Source organism: Pelophylax lessonae (genome assembly GCF_965119305.1).
Source record: "Pelophylax lessonae genome assembly, chromosome: 1".
NCBI lineage: Eukaryota > Metazoa > Chordata > Amphibia > Anura > Ranidae > Pelophylax > Pelophylax lessonae.
In genome coordinates this window covers 196,085,135-196,106,971 of record NC_138768.1, presented here as the reverse complement: position 1 = coordinate 196,106,971, position 21,837 = coordinate 196,085,135, and the positions used below count along the sequence as shown (strand labels likewise).

General features: G+C 40.9%; 1 protein-coding gene across 2 annotated transcripts in view; it reads right to left on the bottom strand.

Annotated features, from left to right (window-relative positions):
* SNCAIP (synuclein alpha interacting protein) overlaps positions 1 to 21,837 on the bottom strand; it is a 150,259-nt gene that overhangs the window by 120,395 nt on the left and 8,027 nt on the right. The window lies entirely within an intron of this gene.

Genomic DNA, 21,837 nt, shown 5'->3' with positions numbered 1-21,837 from the left:
AAATAGATATCAACATCAACTAATTGTATCTTAGTTTTATATTTAACATCATTACTCAGCATTACCTATGTGTACGGGAAGAAAGGAAAGGTTTTAGTCCTTCCTGTACCATGCAATCAGATGATAAAAATGAAACGATTCATGAGTCCCATTGTATTTACAAGGCCAGCTGCGTGAGTTCCGTAATATGGGTGGTAAATGGAAGCGCCAGCATTGTTTGGGAAAGCAGCGGCCATTCATACATTTACACATTGTGTGATCCATGCTAGTTAGGAAACTATGTAGCAGGAAGTCTCAGGAAGCGGAGGAACACTTTTTGTTAAACATAATTCAGTGCCTGGTTATTTTTGCTTGTAAAGTTTACATTAAGATACAGGACTCTGTATACACAAAATGCTATAATTTCACTGAATTAGGTTAGTTCAATAAAACTGTATCATCTAAACCACATGCATGGGCTTGCAATGTCTCAAACTCAGCAGTATTTCAATTCAGCATAAATATAGCTTTCCAACTTTTTCAGTGCAACATTTAATCGCATTTCCCACAGACATGATCCTTATTACTGATGTATAGTCTGAATTAGAAAAACAAACAAATTTAATACACTATTTCAGAAAGCAGTAATGAGTAGACTGTTTTCTTAGTTTAGGCAGCATTTGTGTGCTCTCACCTTCCCACCATCACTTGTGATATACCAAGAAATGAGGAACAAGCTATTATTTCCTAATTATTAACATTGCTTCCTGTTTGAGCCTGTTATTAAATACACATTTAGAAAGACTAATTATTTCATGCTTTAAAAATGTAACAAAAGGCTTCAATTATTCATGCTGTAGAGCAGTTTAACATATTAAAATAGCTAACTTCATGTTAAGTAGCAAAGGGGAAAATTGATGTACTAGCTTCTAGCAGTTTTTGTGTCATTAATGTGTCTGACAACCTATAACTAGATATTGGAGGTGATGCTGAAATCTATTGTGTTTGGAAAATCTCATTGTATATAACTAACATTTGTTCTTTAACTCATGTATTTAAAGCAAAAGGAGAAGCTTCACTTGTCTGCCTCCTCTCCCCCTCCGCTGCCACATTTGGCACCTTTTGGGGGGGAGTGGGCACCTGGTTTTGACAGGTACCGCTCCCACTCTGCAGCAAACTGAGCGGGAAATTTAGCCCCCCCACCCCCCCCCCTTCCCAAAGAAGGCCCGTTCACAAAGCGCAGCGTGATTCTCCGGGTTCCCTTAGCCAATATGGTGGCACCAGCACCCGAGAGCCAATTCAAGAATTGGCTCGGGTGAGGAAACCGCTGGATGCCTGGATAGGTAAGTGTCCCAATAGTAAAGGTCAGCAGCTACATTATTTGTTGCTGCTGACATTTAATTTTTTTTTTCTTGGGGGAAGGGGTACCTGAACTCCTCTTTAACTGTATCTAAGCACCACAAACTTCATTTTTAATTTTCCAATCAAATCCCCCCATCCATCCATGCCTCCATGCTTTATTTTGTTGAGAAATCAAATTTGAAAAACACACTTCCAGCATTTCCAGCCGTGACCAACTTGAGTAACAGCTAGTGCTGCACCAAAATTAAAATTCCGCTGCCGAAACCCAAAATTCAGGATGCATTTGGCCAAAACCGAAATTGACTTTTTTAAAATATATACTGTATATATTTTTATAAATAATTTTATTATATTTGGCTTTTTTTATTATTATCATGAATTTAAATGAATATGGATTTATTTTCAGCCATTATCGGCACCTTTTGAAGCGGTTAAAAATCCTGCTTGCTGCTTTTGTGGTGTGTATTTGGTCAGCACCTCCCCATTGAAATGCATTGAAAATGCAGCAAGAATTGAACTGAACTAAATTTTTTGAGTCACATGACCTATAAAAAATACACCATATGCACGGCAAAATTGCAGTAAAGTTGTGGCAAAATTGTGTGCATTTTCTTCAGCCATTAATCGGCACTTTTTTTTCTTTCGGCACACTGCTGAAAACTCTATTTTTGGCCGAAAATTTTAGACAGCTGAAATTTCGGTGCATCACTAGTAACAGCACATGATTCATGTAGAATTTGTTTTCTGGAATCCATCTGCTCTCATTGTAATTTTGCCCTTGAAAATCTCACACATGCACAGTACAATATACGCAGACTGCTGGTACACTTCCACAAGCTCAGCCATGTAGACAGGAGGGCGTGTTTAGCTGAGAATGTCCCTCCTTCCCCAGATCCCCCAATGAAAGAAAAAAAAATGCCCATGAAGACTTCTGGGATGTAGGACATAATTTTGGCATAAGCTAGAAACTAGGAAGCAACTGAAGAAATGTAAACCAAAAGTTTAAAATTAGTAAATATAATATCCCTTCATATCGATTTATTAAGGCTAACAGCATAAGGCAGTGATGGCGAACCTTGGCACCCCAGATGTTTTGGAACTACATTTCCCATGATGATCATAGTCTACAGTGTAGTTGAGCATCATGGGAAATGTAGTTTCCAAACATCTGGGGTGCCAAGGTTCACCATCACTGGCATAAGGATTAAACATACCTAATAAAGTTCCACTTTGAGTTACATATACATTTTGGATATCATAAAACAATCCCCCAAATCACAAAATACCTATAAATATGTATATCCTTACTCTCTTGAGCACTCTACTTTATGAGAACAGCCCCCAGCACTGCCCTGGCTGAAAAACCCAGTATGTCCAACAGCAAAAACTTTACTGAATGCGAACGTCCAGTGCTGTGGGATGATTATGATGAATTTCTAGGTTTAGGTGATAATCTTTAAATATCTATGGCTTCCTATATAACTGCTCTCAAGTATACAGTGATTGTACTGTACATCGTAAAAATCAACTGCCTAGAAACTAGTTTTTATGGAGAAGATCTCAAGTTCAACTTGCCTCTAACGCTTATACAAAAAGCACAATGAAAGCATTAAAGTTATACCAATGTTTTAGTACATACTGTTTTAAAAGACTAATAATTAAATACATAAGGCCAAGGTACAAGGTGCTAAAATAGAATTAAATAGAATTAAAGCAAATAACATGCTTTTTTTCAATCTTCTTTAGTTTCAATAGAAACATAGAAAAGTGATGGCAGACAAAGACCGAGTAGTCCATCGAAGCATGTTTGAAGCCATTTACTGTTGACTGTCCCACTACCTCTACTGGAAGTTGATTCTAAGCATTAACTAGCCCTTCAGTAAAATAATACTTTCTAAAAGTTCCTGAAGTCGCTCTTGATATGTTTTATCTCCCAAATCTTTCACCATTTTTGTTACCTGTCTCTGGACTCGTTCTATTTTATCAATATCTTTCTGTAAGTGAGGTTCCCAGAACTGGACACAGTATTCTAAATGAGGTATCAATATAGATCTATATAGAGGAATCAGAACCTCCTTCCTCCTGCTGGTAATCCCTCTAGTAACGCATCCTAGAATTCTATTTGCTTTTCCCACAGCATGGTCGCACTGTTTGCTCATTTTGCAAGCATTTGAAATAAGTACCCCCAAATCTTTTTCCTCTGTATTGCTGACCAACACTGTACCCCCAATGTTGTACTCTCACAAGGGATTCTTTTTCCCTAGGTGCATTATTTTACATTTAGAAACTTCCACTTCTATGAGCATTCTTCTAGGGACGTGACTGTATGGCAACCGAGAGTGACACAATTACGCCCAACCGGGAGCTAGAAGCTGGTGGTCAGGTGAGATGTAATGTGGAGATTTACCTGGCTATTGGGTGCCACTCACTAATAGCGAGGGAGTGATTGTATCTTAAGATGTTTTATTATCTTTGAACATGTGAGTTTGATGTGAGACCTGTGTTTTAAAAAAAAAAATAAAGCTGGTTTTACATACTACACTATCGGAGCTCTCCTTTGTCTTTTCCTCTATTGATTCTCATTCTGGGTTGGTGGAATACAAATTGCGAACGCAAATTGCCAAGCAAGGCAAATTGATCTGGTGAGTGAAGTATCTGTTGGGGAAGTGGTCACAGAGAGACACAAGGTAGGTTGTGAGGAATGCATGCTTTCAGCTAAAAGTTTCACAGCAGCACAGATACTTTATAGAAATTTAAGTGAACTTTTGGTATGGACTTTTTTTATGACATTGATTTGTCATGACACTTCACCTTTCACACTTTGCCCTTTTTTATACTTTTATTTTTAGGTGCATTCTATATAGTTTGTCAAGTTTAGATATATCATTGGTGTAGTAGGTGCTACACATTTAATTATTTTAAATAGACTGAACTTGACTGCGCCACCATATACCTACATATCTAACAAAGGTGAGTTTTTTATAATCTTCTAGCAATGCCAAATCATGTTCCATACTAAAGACACCTACAGGGATATCAACCCTATTACACACCTTTTTATCATCAGCAAAAAAGATATACCTTGCCCAACAAACCTTTAGTTATATCACTTACACATAGATTAACCACTTCCCCAAAATGGACATACCTGTACGTCCTTGGGGTTCTTGGGGTTCAGTGGTAATACCAGGATGATGCCTGCACCTACAGGCATCATCCTGGTATCATTTTTTGCAGCCATCAATTCTCTTTTTGGCAGAAGTGACCTGAGTGGTTAATTAGCCACTCAATCACTTCTGAGAGTGGCGAAAAGGGGTCTCACCCCCCTCCCACCTCTCCCGGGCTCTCCGGTCCCATCACAGAGGCCGGGAGCGATGCTGCCAGTGGCAATGGCTGCCTGGTACAGAGAGGAGAGGAACAGGTGCCACTGAGTGTAGCATAAACAAGCGCCCAACACCCCTCCGGCCTGGTACAGAGAGAGGAACTGACATCATTCACCTCTCTCTGCAACCCTGGAAACCGGGAGCATTGAGTATTCGTCAATTCCAATTCTGCCCCTTTGTTTACCTGGCCACCAGCGCCAGAGAAGCAGCCGATCAGACCCGAGGACAGATTTGGGGTCTAACAGACCCCCAAATCTCTCAATAAAGAGGACCTGTCACGGCCCATGTTGCCACAAGGGATGTTGTTCAGCCCTCGTGATAGCAATAAAGTTAGCACAAATTTTTTTAAAAAAAAGTGTAAAAAAATATATATGTTTTTATAAAATAAATAATAATAAAAAAAAATATATAAAGCGCCCCCTTCCCACCCTGCTTATGCGCAAATGTGAATGCATACGTTACTCCCGCATGCATGTAGACAGTGATCACACCACACATGTGAGGTATTATCGTGAACATCAGAGCGAGAGCAAAAATTCTAGCACCAGACCTCCTGTGCAATTCTAAACTGATAACCTGTAAAGGCGTTTAAAGCGTTGCCTATGGATAATTTTAAACACCGTAGTTTGCTGCCATTCCATGGGCAGACCCAATTTTAAAGCATGACAAGTTAAGTATCTACTTACTCAGTGTGATATCATCTTTCACATTATACAAAAAAATGGGGCTAACTTTACTGTTTTGTTTTTTTTTAATTCATTAAAGTGTTGTTTTTTTTTGTCTGTGTTAAAAAAAATATATAAAGCTTTGGGTTTTAAGTAATTTTCTAGCACAAAAAAGTAGATTTTTACATGTAGGAGCAAAGTGTCAGAATAGGTTGGGAAGGAGGTGGTTAAATATAACAGGGCCCAGTACAGAGCCTTATGGTTTACCACTAGTGACTGGTCTCTGTTCTGAGTGAGCCCCATTAACAACCGCACTCTGGTATCTATCCTTTAGCCAACTGCATATCCACTGAACAACCCAAGGGTTAAGTCCTAGCTTGTACAATGTTTGTATTAGATCATTATGTGGAACTGTATTGAATGCCTTCCTAAAATCAAGATATGCTATGTCTACAGCACCACCCTGGTCCAAAATATTGGTAAAATAGTCAAAAATGAAGTCTGACATGATCTGCCCTCAGTAAAGCCATGCTGCTTTAGGTCCAGCAAGTTGTGTGTTTTTAAGTGATCAATGATCCTTCTTTTCAGGGAGTGATTCCATTAACTTGACTACAACTGTTGTTAAACTCACTGGCCTGTAATTGACAGCTTCTACTTTGCTGCCCCTCTTGTGGATAGGTACAATATTAACTGTCCGCTAGTCATGGGGAACTTCTCCCGTTAGAAACAATTGTTTAAAAAAGATCTGTTAATGGTTTCACAACTGTATCTCAAAGTTCTCCTAGAACTCTGGGATGAATACAATCAGGGCCCACTGCTCAAATCAGCAGATAAAAAGACAAGGGGGTCAGGAAGTGGGGTTGGGTAGGGGTAACTGTTCCTTAGCCCATGGTGGTGAACCACTGTAGAAAACCCATACTAACAGATATTCATAGCTGACCTCTCTTTATGAAGATACTAGATACCAGACAGTCATACTAAATAATATGTTTGCATTAGAAAGAACCTGTGTTAATGGACTTTTGTTCACAAGAACTGCTGCCCTCCCCATGCAAGTCGATGGAAAGAGCAGTTTGACGCAAATTCATGCATCTTAGCAGGAGGTCAACTGCCTTTAAAATGCATCATAACTCTGAATGGTATCAGAAGCATCTAAAATGGATGTCAAGTACAATCGGAATGCACCTGAGGCAGGCTGAATTTTCCCACGAACACAAGCACAAAACCCATTGACACAGGCACTTACTTGCTTCATTTTTATTTCACATATTGCATATTTCTTCAGTAGCCAAAAAATCTGTAGGACAGGAAGGCAACTACCAGTTTGGGAAAGAGAACTTACAATGGTAGCCTTCATACTTCTCTCTTGTTGTCTTTAGTGCTATCTCCCTATAACATAATTTGTGTGCTCATATTACATTTTATTTAGTAGTAGGCAGAATTTTTTTTATACATTCCCTCCAATTTCTTGCTTCCATCTGCTGTTTAAGTCTCTAAAAGACTACGGGACTTTATCCACATTAATTACAAATTAGCACCTCATGGTCTGATTGGGACAGCCTGCTATCTTTGGTTGATTCAGATCTTGCATCAAGGTCCTATGAAAATAAACGGGATTAGTGGTAATCCATGATGGGCCTCAAAATTACTAAAGTAAATGATATACCTAGCCACACAGTACTGTGTATATTGACACGACTTGTGGGCTAAAAAGAGGCATTGAGTGGCCGTTGGATGGGGATATGAAATTGAAAAAACAAAAAGTAGTGGGGGTGGTCCAGGAGGGAACCCCCCACGGAAAACCAACTAAGGATACTCAAGCTGTTGGTGAAAGAAGGTAAATTTTATTAAGGCACGTATGCCTATAAATGTAAAAATAAGACACAATGCAGGGTAACAGAGAAACACACTGCAATGACACTGATTAAAAACATAAAATAAAAGGTGGCACTACACACATATGAAAATAGGACTGGAGCATATCAAATAGCATGAGCATAAACCAAGATTAGCTAAAATAATTGATACACACTAAGGGTGATATAGGTCTAAGACCAGCTAATAGGTAAGTCACTCAAAATGACCTGACAAACCACGCGGCATATGTCGAACAATGAAGTCGGCACAATTGCCGGGTGGTGTGTGGTAACCTCTATGGATGCATCCAATAACACAGCCTGAAAACGTGCTTCAGTGAAAAATTAACCCGCTGTCACCTCAATAACTCATAGTGTTCCTGTGTAGGTATATGCATGAAACAGGAAAGACTGTGGATCAAGCAGTCCTCTCATAGGAGAGATGTAAGGGGGCTGTGGGCTCCAAATGAATAGGGACAGAGGATTGATCACAAGGAGTTGGCAAATAGATGTAATGGTCAGCTGTTTGAGTCCCGTGAAGGCTCGGATTCGCTGTTACAAATGCTGATGAGGGGACGATATCCTCATAAGGTAGATTTGAGTGCAGGAAGCAGAGGAATGTTCCACAGGTATATGAATACGAACAGCTTTACCTGCAGATGTTTGGATGGATATGCGATCCGACTGGGCTTTAAATGGGATCCATAGAGGGATAAAGCTCCGTCCCAGTCCCGTTGTGCTGTGCAGTCCGGTCCACTGGCTTTTTCCGTGCGGCGTTCAACCCGGATCTCGGCTACCACGGCATGAGGGATTCAGTAGCTTCCTGGTGTGAGTAGGAAACGTCACTTCCGGTTAGTACGATCCGCCGGGTGCCTGGTAAGGGGAACAGCCGCTGACAGTGACCATAAGGATGGCAAGCAATGTGGATGATGCTGCACGGGGGGACACAGTGTGTGGGGTGCCACCACACCAACGCTGACGCGTTTCACCGACACACAGTCGGTTTCTTCAGAGCTAGTGGTGTTGTCCAAGGTGCCCGCCTTTATGTTGGACATAATTGGCGGCAGTAAATTAACTATGTCATCACCGTTGCGGCGCTTAACCCATTCAGGGGACACCTGTGAAGAGTAACCCCTCAATGAATTAACAGCATCCACATCTTTGACTAAGGTGAATGTACTCATCACAAAGGGTGGCACCAGGAAATGTCCCCGTTCAAGTTAATGAACAGACAGGATAAAAACACTGCATAATACATGAATAATTAAGCTATAGACACAACATGAAAATAAATAAAAATTAATAGTCTGTGTGATTGCCATCACCGTGGGAACTCAAACAAAAAAGGGGGGGGGGAAAAAGAGAAGATTATCCATGATAATCATATAGAATCTAACTAGTACCTATGTTGGACAGGCTAGAAAGAATCACAATATTGGTGACCTATGATTGAGGAGATCTGTGGGCTGAGCTTATCCTGAACAGTCCAGGACTGTAAGTTACACAGTAAATATGGGTACTGTATATCTACTTACGGAAAAGAGGAAATATCGAGAATTTAGCTGAATAGACACAGAACCGTACCCCTCCCGTCAGGGCAACCAGGGGGTGCGTCCAGGGGGGCCCAGATCATGCATTGAGAAAAGGCTGGAGATTGAATTCAACATTTAAGCCGTGGGGTACCCGGGACCCCATCATGTATATCCACATCTTTTCTTTTTGAAGGAGGACATTATCAAAGTCCCCCCTTCTGGCTGGCAGTTTTAATGCATAGATCCCCCTAACTTTCAGGCCCTCCGGGTCAGCCCCGTGGTGCTCAAGAAAATGGAGGGGCACGGTTCTGTTATCTACCTTTTTCCTGATGTCAGAGATATGTTCCAAAATCCGCACTTTGAGCTGTCGTTTCGTCTTGCCGATGTACGACTTTTTACAGGGGCAGATGAGTTCGTAGATAACGCGCTCTGTTTGGCAGTTTATGAAACTGTTAATGGTAAACTCCCTCTGTCCATCACAGCTTGAAAAAGTTTTACATTTAAGGACCGATTTGCAGATCGTGCATCTTCCGCATGGGAACATACCTTTTAGTCTAGGCAGTGAGGAAAGCCAAGTGTCTTCCCCTCGTGAGCGCGTGAACTCCGAGTGGCAGAGGTTGTCCCTAAGGCTCGGTGCCCGTTTAGCTGTAAGTAAGGGACGTGGTCCAACAATGCGTTCAATTGGAGGAGAAATTGTAAGGACCTGCCAATGTTTATTTAACACTGTCCTGACCTGCTCCCATTGCGTGCCAAAAGGTGTGATAATGCGGGGATGGGTAGTCTCTTTGGAAGTTTTTTTAGGAATTGAGTTGTCACCCTTGCCAAGGAGGGTTGTCCTGGGTCTCAAGGCCACTTTTTTGCGGGCTCGTTTGATAGTTTGGTGTGTATAGCCCCTTTCATGAAATCTCTTATGGAGCTGCCTAGCTTCGACTTGGTAGTCCTCTGGGTCAGAGCAATTCCTTTTGTGACGGAGAAATTGACCCACTGGAATGCTCTTAACCAGAAGATCCTCCTTGCCAGGGAGGCAGACCTGATCTCCAAGAGAGAGGCAGACCATTTGACTGTAAAGAGTTATAACACCCCAACTTTTTACATCATCCCTAAACTGCACAAATCTTTGAACAACCCCCCAGGTAGACCCATTGTCTCAGCGATAGGGGGACCACTCGAAAGGGTGGGCCAATTTATTGATGTGCTGATCAAGGAGATGGTGACTAACCTACCTTCTTTTGTACAGGACACCAGAGATGTCCTCTTAAAATTATCACAAACTTCCAATATGTATAACATCACCCTAGTTGGGATTGATGTGGAAAGTTTATATACTTCCATCCCACATGAGTGGGGCCTACAGGCAGTCACCCACTTCCTTGATCGGCATCATCCACACCTGGGGGCACATAATGAATTTGTTGTTGAGCTCCTTGAATTCTTACTCCAACACAATTACTTTCAATTTTTACATAACTACTACCAACAAATTAGAGGCACATCGATGGGGGCACCGTGGGCCCCGGCCTACGCGTGCCTCCACCTGGGACTCTGGGAGGAGCAGGTGGTCTATCCATCCCCGATGTACCTCAGCCACTCACGCATGTGGCTGAGGTACATCGACGATGTCCTGCTCCTCTGGGGCGGTACCCAATATGAACTGGAGGAATTCATGCATGAGCTCAACGACAACAATCGTAACATCAAACTGACATTTAATGCCTCCTTCAATCACCTCCCTTTCTTAGACCTGCTCATTTCCAATGAGAGTGGTAGGTTGAAAACAACCACATACCGTAAGGAGACAGCAGCTAACACACTCCTAGCGGCAAGCAGCCACCACCCTAGACCCCTGGTCCAGAGCATTCCAGTGGGTCAATTTCTCCGTCACAAAAGGAATTGCTCTGACCCAGAGGACTACCAAGTCGAAGCTAGGCAGCTCCATAAGAGATTTCATGAAAGGGGCTATACACACCAAACTATCAAACGAGCCCGCAAAAAAGTGGCCTTGAGACCCAGGACAACCCTCCTTGGCAAGGGTGACAACTCAATTCCTAAAAAAACTTCCAAAGAGACTACCCATCCCCGCATTATCACACCTTTTGGCACGCAATGGGAGCAGGTCAGGACAGTGTTAAATAAACATTGGCAGGTCCTTACAATTTCTCCTCCAATTGAACGCATTGTTGGACCACGTCCCTTACTTACAGCTAAACGGGCACCGAGCCTTAGGGACAACCTCTGCCACTCGGAGTTCACGCGCTCACGAGGGGAAGACACTTGGCTTTCCTCACTGCCTAGACTAAAAGGTATGTTCCCATGCGGAAGATGCACGATCTGCAAATCGGTCCTTAAATGTAAAACTTTTTCAAGCTGTGATGGACAGAGGGAGTTTACCATTAACAGTTTCATAAACTGCCAAACAGAGCGCGTTATCTACGAACTCATCTGCCCCTGTAAAAAGTCGTACATCGGCAAGACGAAACGACAGCTCAAAGTGCGGATTTTGGAACATATCTCTGACATCAGGAAAAAGGTAGATAACAGAACCGTGCCCCTCCATTTTCTTGAGCACCACGGGGCTGACCCGGAGGGCCTGAAAGTTAGGGGGATCTATGCATTAAAACTGCCAGCCAGAAGGGGGGACTTTGATAATGTCCTCCTTCAAAAAGAAAAGATGTGGATATACATGATGGGGTCCCGGGTACCCCACGGCTTAAATGTTGAATTCAATCTCCAGCCTTTTCTCAATGCATGATCTGGGCCCCCCTGGACGCACCCCCTGGTTGCCCTGACGGGAGGGGTACGGTTCTGTGTCTATTCAGCTAAATTCTCGATATTTCCTCTTTTCCGTAAGTAGATATACAGTACCCATATTTACTGTGTAACTTACAGTCCTGGACTGTTCAGGATAAGCTCAGCCCACAGATCTCCTCAATCATAGGTCACCAATATTGTGATTCTTTCTAGCCTGTCCAACATAGGTACTAGTTAGATTCTATATGATTATCATGGATAATCTTCTCTTTTTTTCCCCCCCCTTTTTTGTTTGAGTTCCCACGGTGATGGCAATCACACAGACTATTAATTTTTATTTATTTTCATGTTGTGTCTATAGCTTAATTATTCATGTATTATGCAGTGTTTTTATCCTGTCTGTTCATTAACTTGAACGGGGACATTTCCTGGTGCCACCCTTTGTGATGAGTACATTCACCTTAGTCAAAGATGTGGATGCTGTTAATTCATTGAGGGGTTACTCTTCACAGGTGTCCCCTGAATGGGTTAAGCGCCGCAACGGTGATGACATAGTTAATTTACTGCCGCCAATTATGTCCAACATAAAGGCGGGCACCTTGGACAACACCACTAGCTCTGAAGAAACCGACTGTGTGTCGGTGAAACGCGTCAGCGTTGGTGTGGTGGCACCCCACACACTGTGTCCCCCCGTGCAGCATCATCCACATTGCTTGCCATCCTTATGGTCACTGTCAGCGGCTGTTCCCCTTACCAGGCACCCGGCGGATCGTACTAACCGGAAGTGACGTTTCCTACTCACACCAGGAAGCTACTGAATCCCTCATGCCGTGGTAGCCGAGATCCGGGTTGAACGCCGCACGGAAAAAGCCAGTGGACCGGACTGCACAGCACAACGGGACTGGGACGGAGCTTTATCCCTCTATGGATCCCATTTAAAGCCCAGTCGGATCGCATATCCTTCCAAACATCTGCAGGTAAAGCTGTTCGTATTCATATACCTGTGGAACATTCCTCTGCTTCCTGCACTCAAATCTACCTTATGAGGATATCGTCCCCTCATCAGCATTTGTAACAGCGAATCCGAGCCTTCACGGGACTCAAACAGCTGACCATTACATCTATTTGCCAACTCCTTGTGATCAATCCTCTGTCCCTATTCATTTGGAGCCCACAGCCCCCTTACATCTCTCCTATGAGAGGACTGCTTGATCCACAGTCTTTCCTGTTTCATGCATATACCTACACAGGAACACTATGAGTTATTGAGGTGACAGCGGGTTAATTTTTCACTGAAGCACGTTTTCAGGCTGTGTTATTGGATGCATCCATAGAGGTTACCACACACCACCCGGCAATTGTGCCGACTTCATTGTTCGACATATGCCGCGTGGTTTGTCAGGTCATTTTGAGTGACTTACCTATTAGCTGGTCTTAGACCTATATCACCCTTAGGGTGTATCAATTATTTTAGCTAATCTTGGTTTATGCTCATGCTATTTGATATGCTCCAGTCCTATTTTCATATGTGTGTAGTGCCACCTTTTATTTTATGTTTTTAATCAGTGTCATTGCAGTGTGTTTCTCTGTTACCCTGCATTGTGTCTTATTTTTACATTTATAGGCATACGTGCCTTAATAAAATTTACCTTCTTTCACCAACAGCTTGAGTATCCTTAGTTGGTTTTCCGTGGGGGGTTCCCTCCTGGACCACCCCCACTACTTTTTGTTTTTTCAAAATCAAGGTCCTATGTCTTTAACCACACCTCTCTTAGGCCTCTTTCACACAGGCGGACCATTCAGATTTTTTGGTGGATCTGAACGGTCCCCCCATGCATTCCTATGGGGCATCGGATGGCAGCGGAGACATGTCCGCTGACATCCGACCCGATCCGATCCGTCAAATCTAGACGGATGGGATCGGATGAGAACAGACAGACTGTCCGTTCCCATCCGATTTCCCCCATAGAGATGCATGGGGAACTGACAGCTGTGTCTCCGCACACAGCGCGTAGACACAGCTGTCCTCCTGCTGCTCAGCAGGGGATCGGCGGCTCGATCCCCCGCTGAGAAAAACGGAATCCGTCCAACGGACGGATAGTGTGAAAGGGGCCTTAAACAGTTTGTACTGGTGTAGCTATGGGGTTAGAAGATATAAAAATGTATTGGACTTATGGCCCTGCAGGGGAGTTATTTCAGATCATAACTCAATACTGCCTGTTTTTTTTCTAGCAAAAGCAACACTGTGTGTGCATCAGTTTACAAACTGCTTTCTACCCCCCTAGTTGTGGGGGAGCATCTAAAAAGGAGTTACTTTAGGACTCTGGTAATAGTTATGCTTTGAAGCCCATAAAAGCTTAGCTACACCAATGTCCATGTAACATGCTCCTATTCTTTACATTTTTTCTATTTTTGTGCAAGAATAAACAACATTGGAAGATAAAATTAGTTACTGAAACATGCGTTCAAGCTCCCTGTGGATCTAGGTTAATTTAGATCAGTACTTTGTAAATCTATACACATCATGACTTAATAGTATGTTCTGGTCTTTTCATGATCGCAATATTTATCCTCTAGGCCTAGTCTTGTGTACAAACTTTCACCCTGAATTTTATGGGAACTGACAATCTGAATGGTATGCACTTCAATTTGAAGCAAAGGGTGCGTCTGTATAATTTAAAGAGCTTACATTGCTGTGGGGCAATAATTAAAAGCATGCAACGCATTCATGAAGTTTACTTTAGAAATTTAAAAAGTGGTAGTCAATCTAAAATGGTCAACAGACCCCACATCTCTGCAACTTCAGTTACATCATCATTATGTAAACATTAAGTAATACTCAACCCATTACGGACATTATTTAAAATTCCTAAACAACCACAGTATATGTAAGACAAGAACATAAAAAGGTCTCATTTTTCATTGTTCAAACGTCATCATGGAGAAAACAAATGTGAAATATACTAGAGAAATTCAAGCAATGCATTCAGTTTTACAAGTAGAAGAATATTTTTAGCATGTTGTGAAACAAAAAATAAAGAGAATAAAGCAGAGTAGAGTAACCACAGATGAAACCACATTAAATGAGATGCTATTTATATCTTCACTTGAGCTCCAGCGTGGATTAATAACTCTTTGTTCTGTGTTTCCCATTGGGAGAAGGATGTCCTTGATTGTAGTTTTTTTGGCTCCCTTTTCCTATATTTATTTGCATTTATGATTTTATGTTTTACTTCCTTTATGGAGGTCTTAGTTGACTGATTTGTAATTCATTTTTGTTTTGTTGGGGCTCTAGTAATTTTTTAAAGTTCTCGTGCTTTTATTTCTTTGTCCACACTCGGGGGATTTCCCCCAAAACCCTGTAACCACACAGAAAGCATGGTAATTTTATTGATGCCTTTGCCCTTTCTAGGGAGGTATAGTCAATTGAACAGAAAGTTAGAGGAAAGCTCAATAATAGAATAGGGACACAGGTGGCAACTGAAATCTAACGAAACTTGCCTCCAATGTACCAAAAAAGTGTTTTTTTTCTGTGCCCCAAATAAAGATATTTCCTTTCCTTTTCTGTATCCCTGACCACAAAGTGAGGGGAAATCTCTATAACTGAGAAATCCTCAATGCAAACGGTTTATAAAATGTTGTAATTTGAGTTTCACTTCAAAGTAAACCTGTCATCCTATATACTGTTAAATGCCACTTGCACTGCAGCAGTGGGAGAGATTTCCTAGAAAATATATGCCCGGGAAGGAAGATGGCTTCATCGGCAACGAACAGTGGCACTCAAAACTAAGGAAGTCAGAAAATCAGCTTACATTCACAGTGGACACAGAAGTCTAAAAAAATAGGTAAAAGAGGAATATGGCCAAGTTAACAGATTAATAAACAAGAGATTGAAATGTCTATTGTCCAGACAGAAATGTGCATTTACATCAGTAAAGCTGACAGTCGCTATTTTGGGTGGGCAAGTAGGTTATGAATAGAATGTATATGCTGTTGCTGCTCCAGTTTTCTTTCCCACAGACCTATGCAGACATCTTTATCTGTCCCCCAAACTCTCCCTTCCATCCTCATCTTGCCCCGCTGCCTTTGTTAACCCTTCCTCTGCAAAAGTGAGCTTCTGGCGCACCATTGCTTCTCTGCTTCCGCCTTCCCTATTCTTACTGCTTATTGCTTTTTCACAATTAAACTGAGACTTTATACATAAACTTTGTAATTTACAAAATGAGAGCACCATTTTTCTGAAGATAAACTCTATTCTAAATTATTTTATTTAAGTAATGAACTTGAATATACAGATCGAAATTCTGCTGGATTAGCAGAGACCAGCCAAATTTCAATCCATTTATGGGCAGGCTGGATGTACAGAAGTCGATCTACCTATCAACTTCTGTACAACCAACCTTCAGATTTTCCCATTCAATCAGCGCTGCCAGCTATAGCCGATAGTGTTAATCAATACATTCTGATGGCAATGAAGTCTACCTGCTGTCAGAATACAAAGGCTCGTGGGGAGGATTCCTCCATCCACATTAAGTGTGTGGATGGGAGAATCGAGTCATTTTTTACGTAAGTATGGCCTGCTTTCATTTTTTTCCCCAGACGTTTAACAAAGATCTTGTTAAATTGTTGTGTAATGATGTAAAGGCTCTTTATATTTGAGTTATTTAGGAACTGATTTTAATTTGTTGTCATATTATATTACATATTACCTAGTGATATTAGGTTTTTGAATGCCCCTAAATAAAAAAAAAAAAAAAAAAAAAAAAAACAAGTCTAATGGAAGACAATGGTTGAAAACATGCCATGATGTATACAGTGCATGCTTTGGCTGACTCTTATTGGCACACAAACCCCGTAATGAAACCTGGACATTTGTACACTTCTTGGGATTGACAATTATCTTGTTTTTATATTACTTTAGCAAACTTTCCAAAATATGTTTTTCTTTGCATAAAACTGTTTTGAATTTACGATGCCTTTCAAATGACCTGAAGATTTCATCTTCTTCAATCCAAAGTCAAGGAGAAATAAATAAATAAACAGGCCGTGAAATTTTTATGAAAACCGTAAGGCATATTTTTCAGGTTCAGCTAGGGAACTTCAGGATTTTGGTCTGGAACTGCTCCTATTCTTGGCTTGTCTGCCAGAAGCCGGTGATCTGATGATATCACTAACTGCTTGGATGTCTGTGCCGTAGCTATGTAACTAAGCACTGACTAGAACATATTCCCAGCACTGCAAATTCCAATTTGCTAGCAACTTTCAGCAGCAAAAAAAATCATTTGTTCCTCCTCACTGACCTTCTTATACAGTATAATAACACTGCAAACTGAAAGATGTTGTGTACAGCTGGCCAAGCACAAACCAGTATTTCTTGTTATAATCTCAAGTTAGCAAACCATTAGAAAATAGTTCTTTCAAACAATGAAATTTTGTAGCATAAGTAGAAGAAACTTTCCAGCACCCTACAAAATGTTTTGCCATTTCAGGAGCAGAAGGTCAATGAAATGATTTCCATAAGTTATAGTCAACAAGTCACTGAAATGGTTTAGTAGCAGAGCCTGAAATACCTCAAGTCTTTAAGTTAACTATGTGAAGAAGCATATCCTTACATAACCTCAACTTTATCCCAGTCTGATAAGTATCCAAAACTGAAAGGGGTTTTCCACTTTTATTAAGCAACCTTTTGATTGTTGGCCTTAAAATTTTTTTTGGATTGTGGGCTTTAAAGCTGAAATGTATGTATGCCTATTTTGCATACTTGCAGTATTTTCGTCCAGTTTGAACCAAGTATGCATATGCCTTACATGAGGATTCCCCCGTGGAAGCTTCAAATCACTGTTGTAGGCACCGCTATGACAGTGATTGCTGTTAGCTTTTGAGTTGCCATTCAGAGAACACTTTGATTTTTCTCAATGAATTCAAAGTGTTCTTTGATTGGATGAGGGGGGGAGGTGGGGCAGTCATAAACTCCACCTCCTCCAATCAGAGAAAGCTTTCTTTGCATTTATTGAAAAAATGCAAAGTGTTCTCTGAATGGTGCCTGTGCCAAGCGAGAAAACTCCTGTGTTTACTAAGCAGCAGAGAAAATGCTTGGCATGGGACACCGAAACTGGCAGCAATCACTATAGTAGCAGTGCCTGCTTCAATGATTTCCAACTTCCATGGGGATTCCACAGGTATGGTATACGCATATTTTTATTGGTCCAAAGTGGACCAATGTAACTATTCAAAACAATTCATACCTAAACTTCAGCTTTAAAGCTTAATTTTAGGCAGATATAAAATACACAAACTAATACATCATGTATTTTTATTAAATAAAACAGTACAGGTACTACAATTAAAGTGTTACTAAACCCAGGAACCTGCATTCACTATATCTGGTCTCCCATAGTAAACAAAACATGGAAATGCAATTATTTTAGCAAATATAAACTACTAAATACTTTTTCTTATCAGCAGTATATAGCAGTCTTATGACTTCGATTAGTGTCTGGTTAAAGATTGTAGGAGGAGTTTTTATTCTCCCCTGACTGTCCTATGAGGCTGCAGGACCCCTAACCCTTTGTCTGGACAGTGCTGATTGGCCCTGTGACGATCACATGCACTCTCCCAAGTAAAAAAAAAAAAAAAGCTCTCTAGCAATACACACCAAACTGAGCATGTGCAGAGTGACTCCAAAGGCTCTGTCTTTTTAGGAGATGGATTGGGGACTGTGGAAGAAGGGCAGGATCAAACAGCCTTTTTACACAATGCAGAGGAATTTAGGTTCCACAGTGAGTATAACAACCATGCTTTACTGCATATACAGATTTTACTGTTGTGGGTTTAGTAACACTTTAAGCTTGGCATCAGCCTTATTGCAGTCTTTGCACAGCAAAGCTTAGACTGGGGAGGCAGAAGTAACACAAAGAGCCAATCAGTTGTGCTGAAGAAAAAGGGGCATGTTTATAGGAGAAAAGAGCAGAGCATAGGCGTGCGCACAAAGTGTGAGATGTAATTATTACTTTTGTGCAGAATAGAAAAATCAGGTAATCTGATCTTTTGGCAAGTAAAACTACTCCAATATACAGTATCTCACAAAAGTGAGTACACCCTCACATTTTTGTAAATATTTTAAATATATCTTTTCATGTGACAACACTGAAGAAATTACACTTTGCTACAATGTAAAGTAGTGAGTGTACAACTTGTATAACAGTGTAAATTTGCTGTCCCTCAAAATAACTCAACACGCAGCCATTATTGTCTAAACCGCTGGGCAACAAAAGTGAGTACACCCCTAAGTGAAAATGTCCATATTGGGCCCAATTAGCCATTTGCCCTCCCTGGTGTCATGTGACTTGTTAATGTTACAAGGTCTCAGGTGTGAATGGGGAGCAGGTGTGTTCAATTTGGTGTTATCACTATCTTATACTGGTCACTGGAAAATCAACATGACACCTCATGGCAAAGAACTCTCTGAGGATCTGAAAATAAAGAATTTTGCTCTACATAAAGATGGCTAGGCTAAAAGAAGATTGTTTTGGTAGAGATATCTTGATACATAAATCCCAAGGTAGATGGGAAGCCATTATGCACAAGTCTATCATGGACACAATCTGCATAGAGTTTACATCCCCCCCCCCTGTCTAAAAAAATCTTACATTTGTGTTAGTTTTGTTAAAAAATAAATTTATGTTAAAGTATAACTAAGGGCAACACTTTTTGATGTTTCTAGTTTTGGATAGTGGAGATAGTTGAACACTTGCAAGTTTTCATTGCGGTCTGTTCCCCCATTAGGGAGATTCATCCTCTCAATTTGTCCTGTTTACCATTAACAAGAAAATTCCAAATTTTGGGTTGTCTCCAGAAAGGTTATAGGAGGAGAAATTTTCCAATGGGAGCACCATTTCTGCTTGCCTGGGGTCCCCAGGGGTTTCCCTTAATTTACAGGGATTTCCTCTCACTTCCTGTTTTGTTATTGGGCAGGAAGTAAAGGTAAATATCCCCAATGGGGCACAGATGGCAAAAAAAAATCAATAGTGGCTAGAATACTCACTTACTCTATCCAAAATGAAAAAAAAAAGTTTTGTCTGTAGTTCTACTTTAAGTTGATGCACCTTGAAAATCTCTACAGCCTATGCAATTTTTTTGCACCTATTTGCAGTTTGTTTGCTTGTTAAACCAGACAGTTTCCTGCGTATCTGTAGCAGTTAGTCGCTTTACTGGCAAAAAGTCAGACTCTACAAAGGACTAATAAACGTGTGCAATAGTGCTGAAAGCTATGGTGCCATGGCACCAAATAATTCAACCAGTTCCTGTTGACGTGCTAGAAGTGTTTGTCAAGAACTAACAGGGTTAACAGTTCCAACAGATGCATTGCACCAGATGCCAAAAGTGTTCCCTTTCCTATAGTGATCTGATTGTTAACAGGTCCAAGTGTGCTATTATAATGAGGAAAAAGCGAAAGCTGGGATTAGGTGAGAATGTTATGAAGGTAATAACTTTATTTTACAAAGTGGCTTTCCCTATCTTAAATAATGTTACAGATCACTCTGCAAGTATATCCTTCTCCACACTGAACCAGCCTCCTCGCTGAGAACAATGACCACAATGTATTTTCAAAGGAAGTCATAGAAAGTGATGTGTCAATTGAAGGAAAAAGGAAACCATTCAGAGCTTTAAAAAATTGTTTTCCTGACTACATTTTTGTGGGAAGCATTTAGTACTTAAGGTCATTACACCGCCAAAAAACAAAAAAAAAATCTCTCCTCTAAAGTGAAGTCCAACATCTACCCACTGTATACAAAAATACTATTAACCCACTTTCTTTTGCATCCATTTGCTCTAGTGAACAGAGAAGTCCAAGCGATCATGAATGTCTGGTATCATTGCATCTCAATAAGGGTAATGGTGTGGGCCCATAAGAAAGTACCCCAAATGGATTAACACATTTTACCTAAAGTGAAACTATGTTTTTGCCATTTAATCATCAAGCACCAGCAATGTCAAACAAGGTAAATCACATGCTCCTCCATTCTCAGAAATAATGGGTATTTGCATGGCTCCCAGCAACTGAACTTAGGGATAAAAAGCAAAGGAAATGTGATTTTGTGCTGCTGGGGGGCTGGGCTCTAAAGCAGAGCTATTATATTATATCATATTGGTGCCTCATTAAATTCTACACTAGCACTGTGTGTCTGGATGTCATTTTAGGCAGTAGTAGCAGAAGCACAGGGGCTAATATTTGCAGACACTACCCAGCAATTAACTATGGAGGGGTAGTTTATAACAGTTATGCTCCCAAAACCTATCTGTACAGGAAAAAGTACTATATCCTCATGTGTGTTCTATAAGAACTCTCTTCCGATATGCCTCTAATCTCCCTAAAGGGTTAGTTCACCTTTACCAAAAATACTACCTATGCTTTGAACAAAGTTGAAAAATGTCCTTGCTATAGGCGTAGGTTATTGACATACCTTATGAAGCCTGACTGGAAAACTTCTGAAGCCTGACTGGAAAACTTCTAGGACATAGCTAAGAGACGCCTAGCTATTACTGTTCACTTTCACCATCACAGAAGTGAGTTCGCAAACGCTAAACTCAGAGCTGCTGTATCAGGGGAGAGAAATGCTTGTCATGGGGTTTGAATCAGATCAAGAGCTTGTTCCTGTGATCGTGATGATGAAAATGAACAGCTTGGTTTCTCTTAGCAATGTCGTAGATGTTTTCCAGTTAGGCTTTATGAGGAACGTAAATGGCCTAGACCAATAGCAAGGGCAATAGTCCGCTTTGCTTTTATCTACAGACCTCCTATATCTGCACAGGCAGGTATTTAGTAAAGGTGAATTATGCCTTTACTTTTACTAAGCCAAATCTCTAGAGGTAAATGGACCCATGTTACACTTGCTGTGACATCTCCCATTTGATGCAGTAAGTGAGCCTTCCCGATCATATTTGTAATCGCTGTATGGCATTTATATTTGTAAGAACACCACAGTCCATGTCGCAAAACCACTTGACTTGCTTGTGGGTCCAAGGCCACATTTTTTTACTAAGTAGATCTTTGCCAAATATTTAATAAATACAGTGCCTTGCGAAAGTATTCGGCCCCCTTGAACTTTACGACCTTTTGCCACATTTCAGGCATCAAACATAAAGATATAAAACTGTAATATTTTGTGAAGAATCAACAACAAGTGGGACACAATCATGAAGTGGAACGAAATTTATTGGATATTTCAAACTTTGTTAACAAATAAAAAACTGAAAAATTGGGCGTGGAAAATTATTCAGCCCCTTTACTTTCAGTGCAGCAAACTCTCTC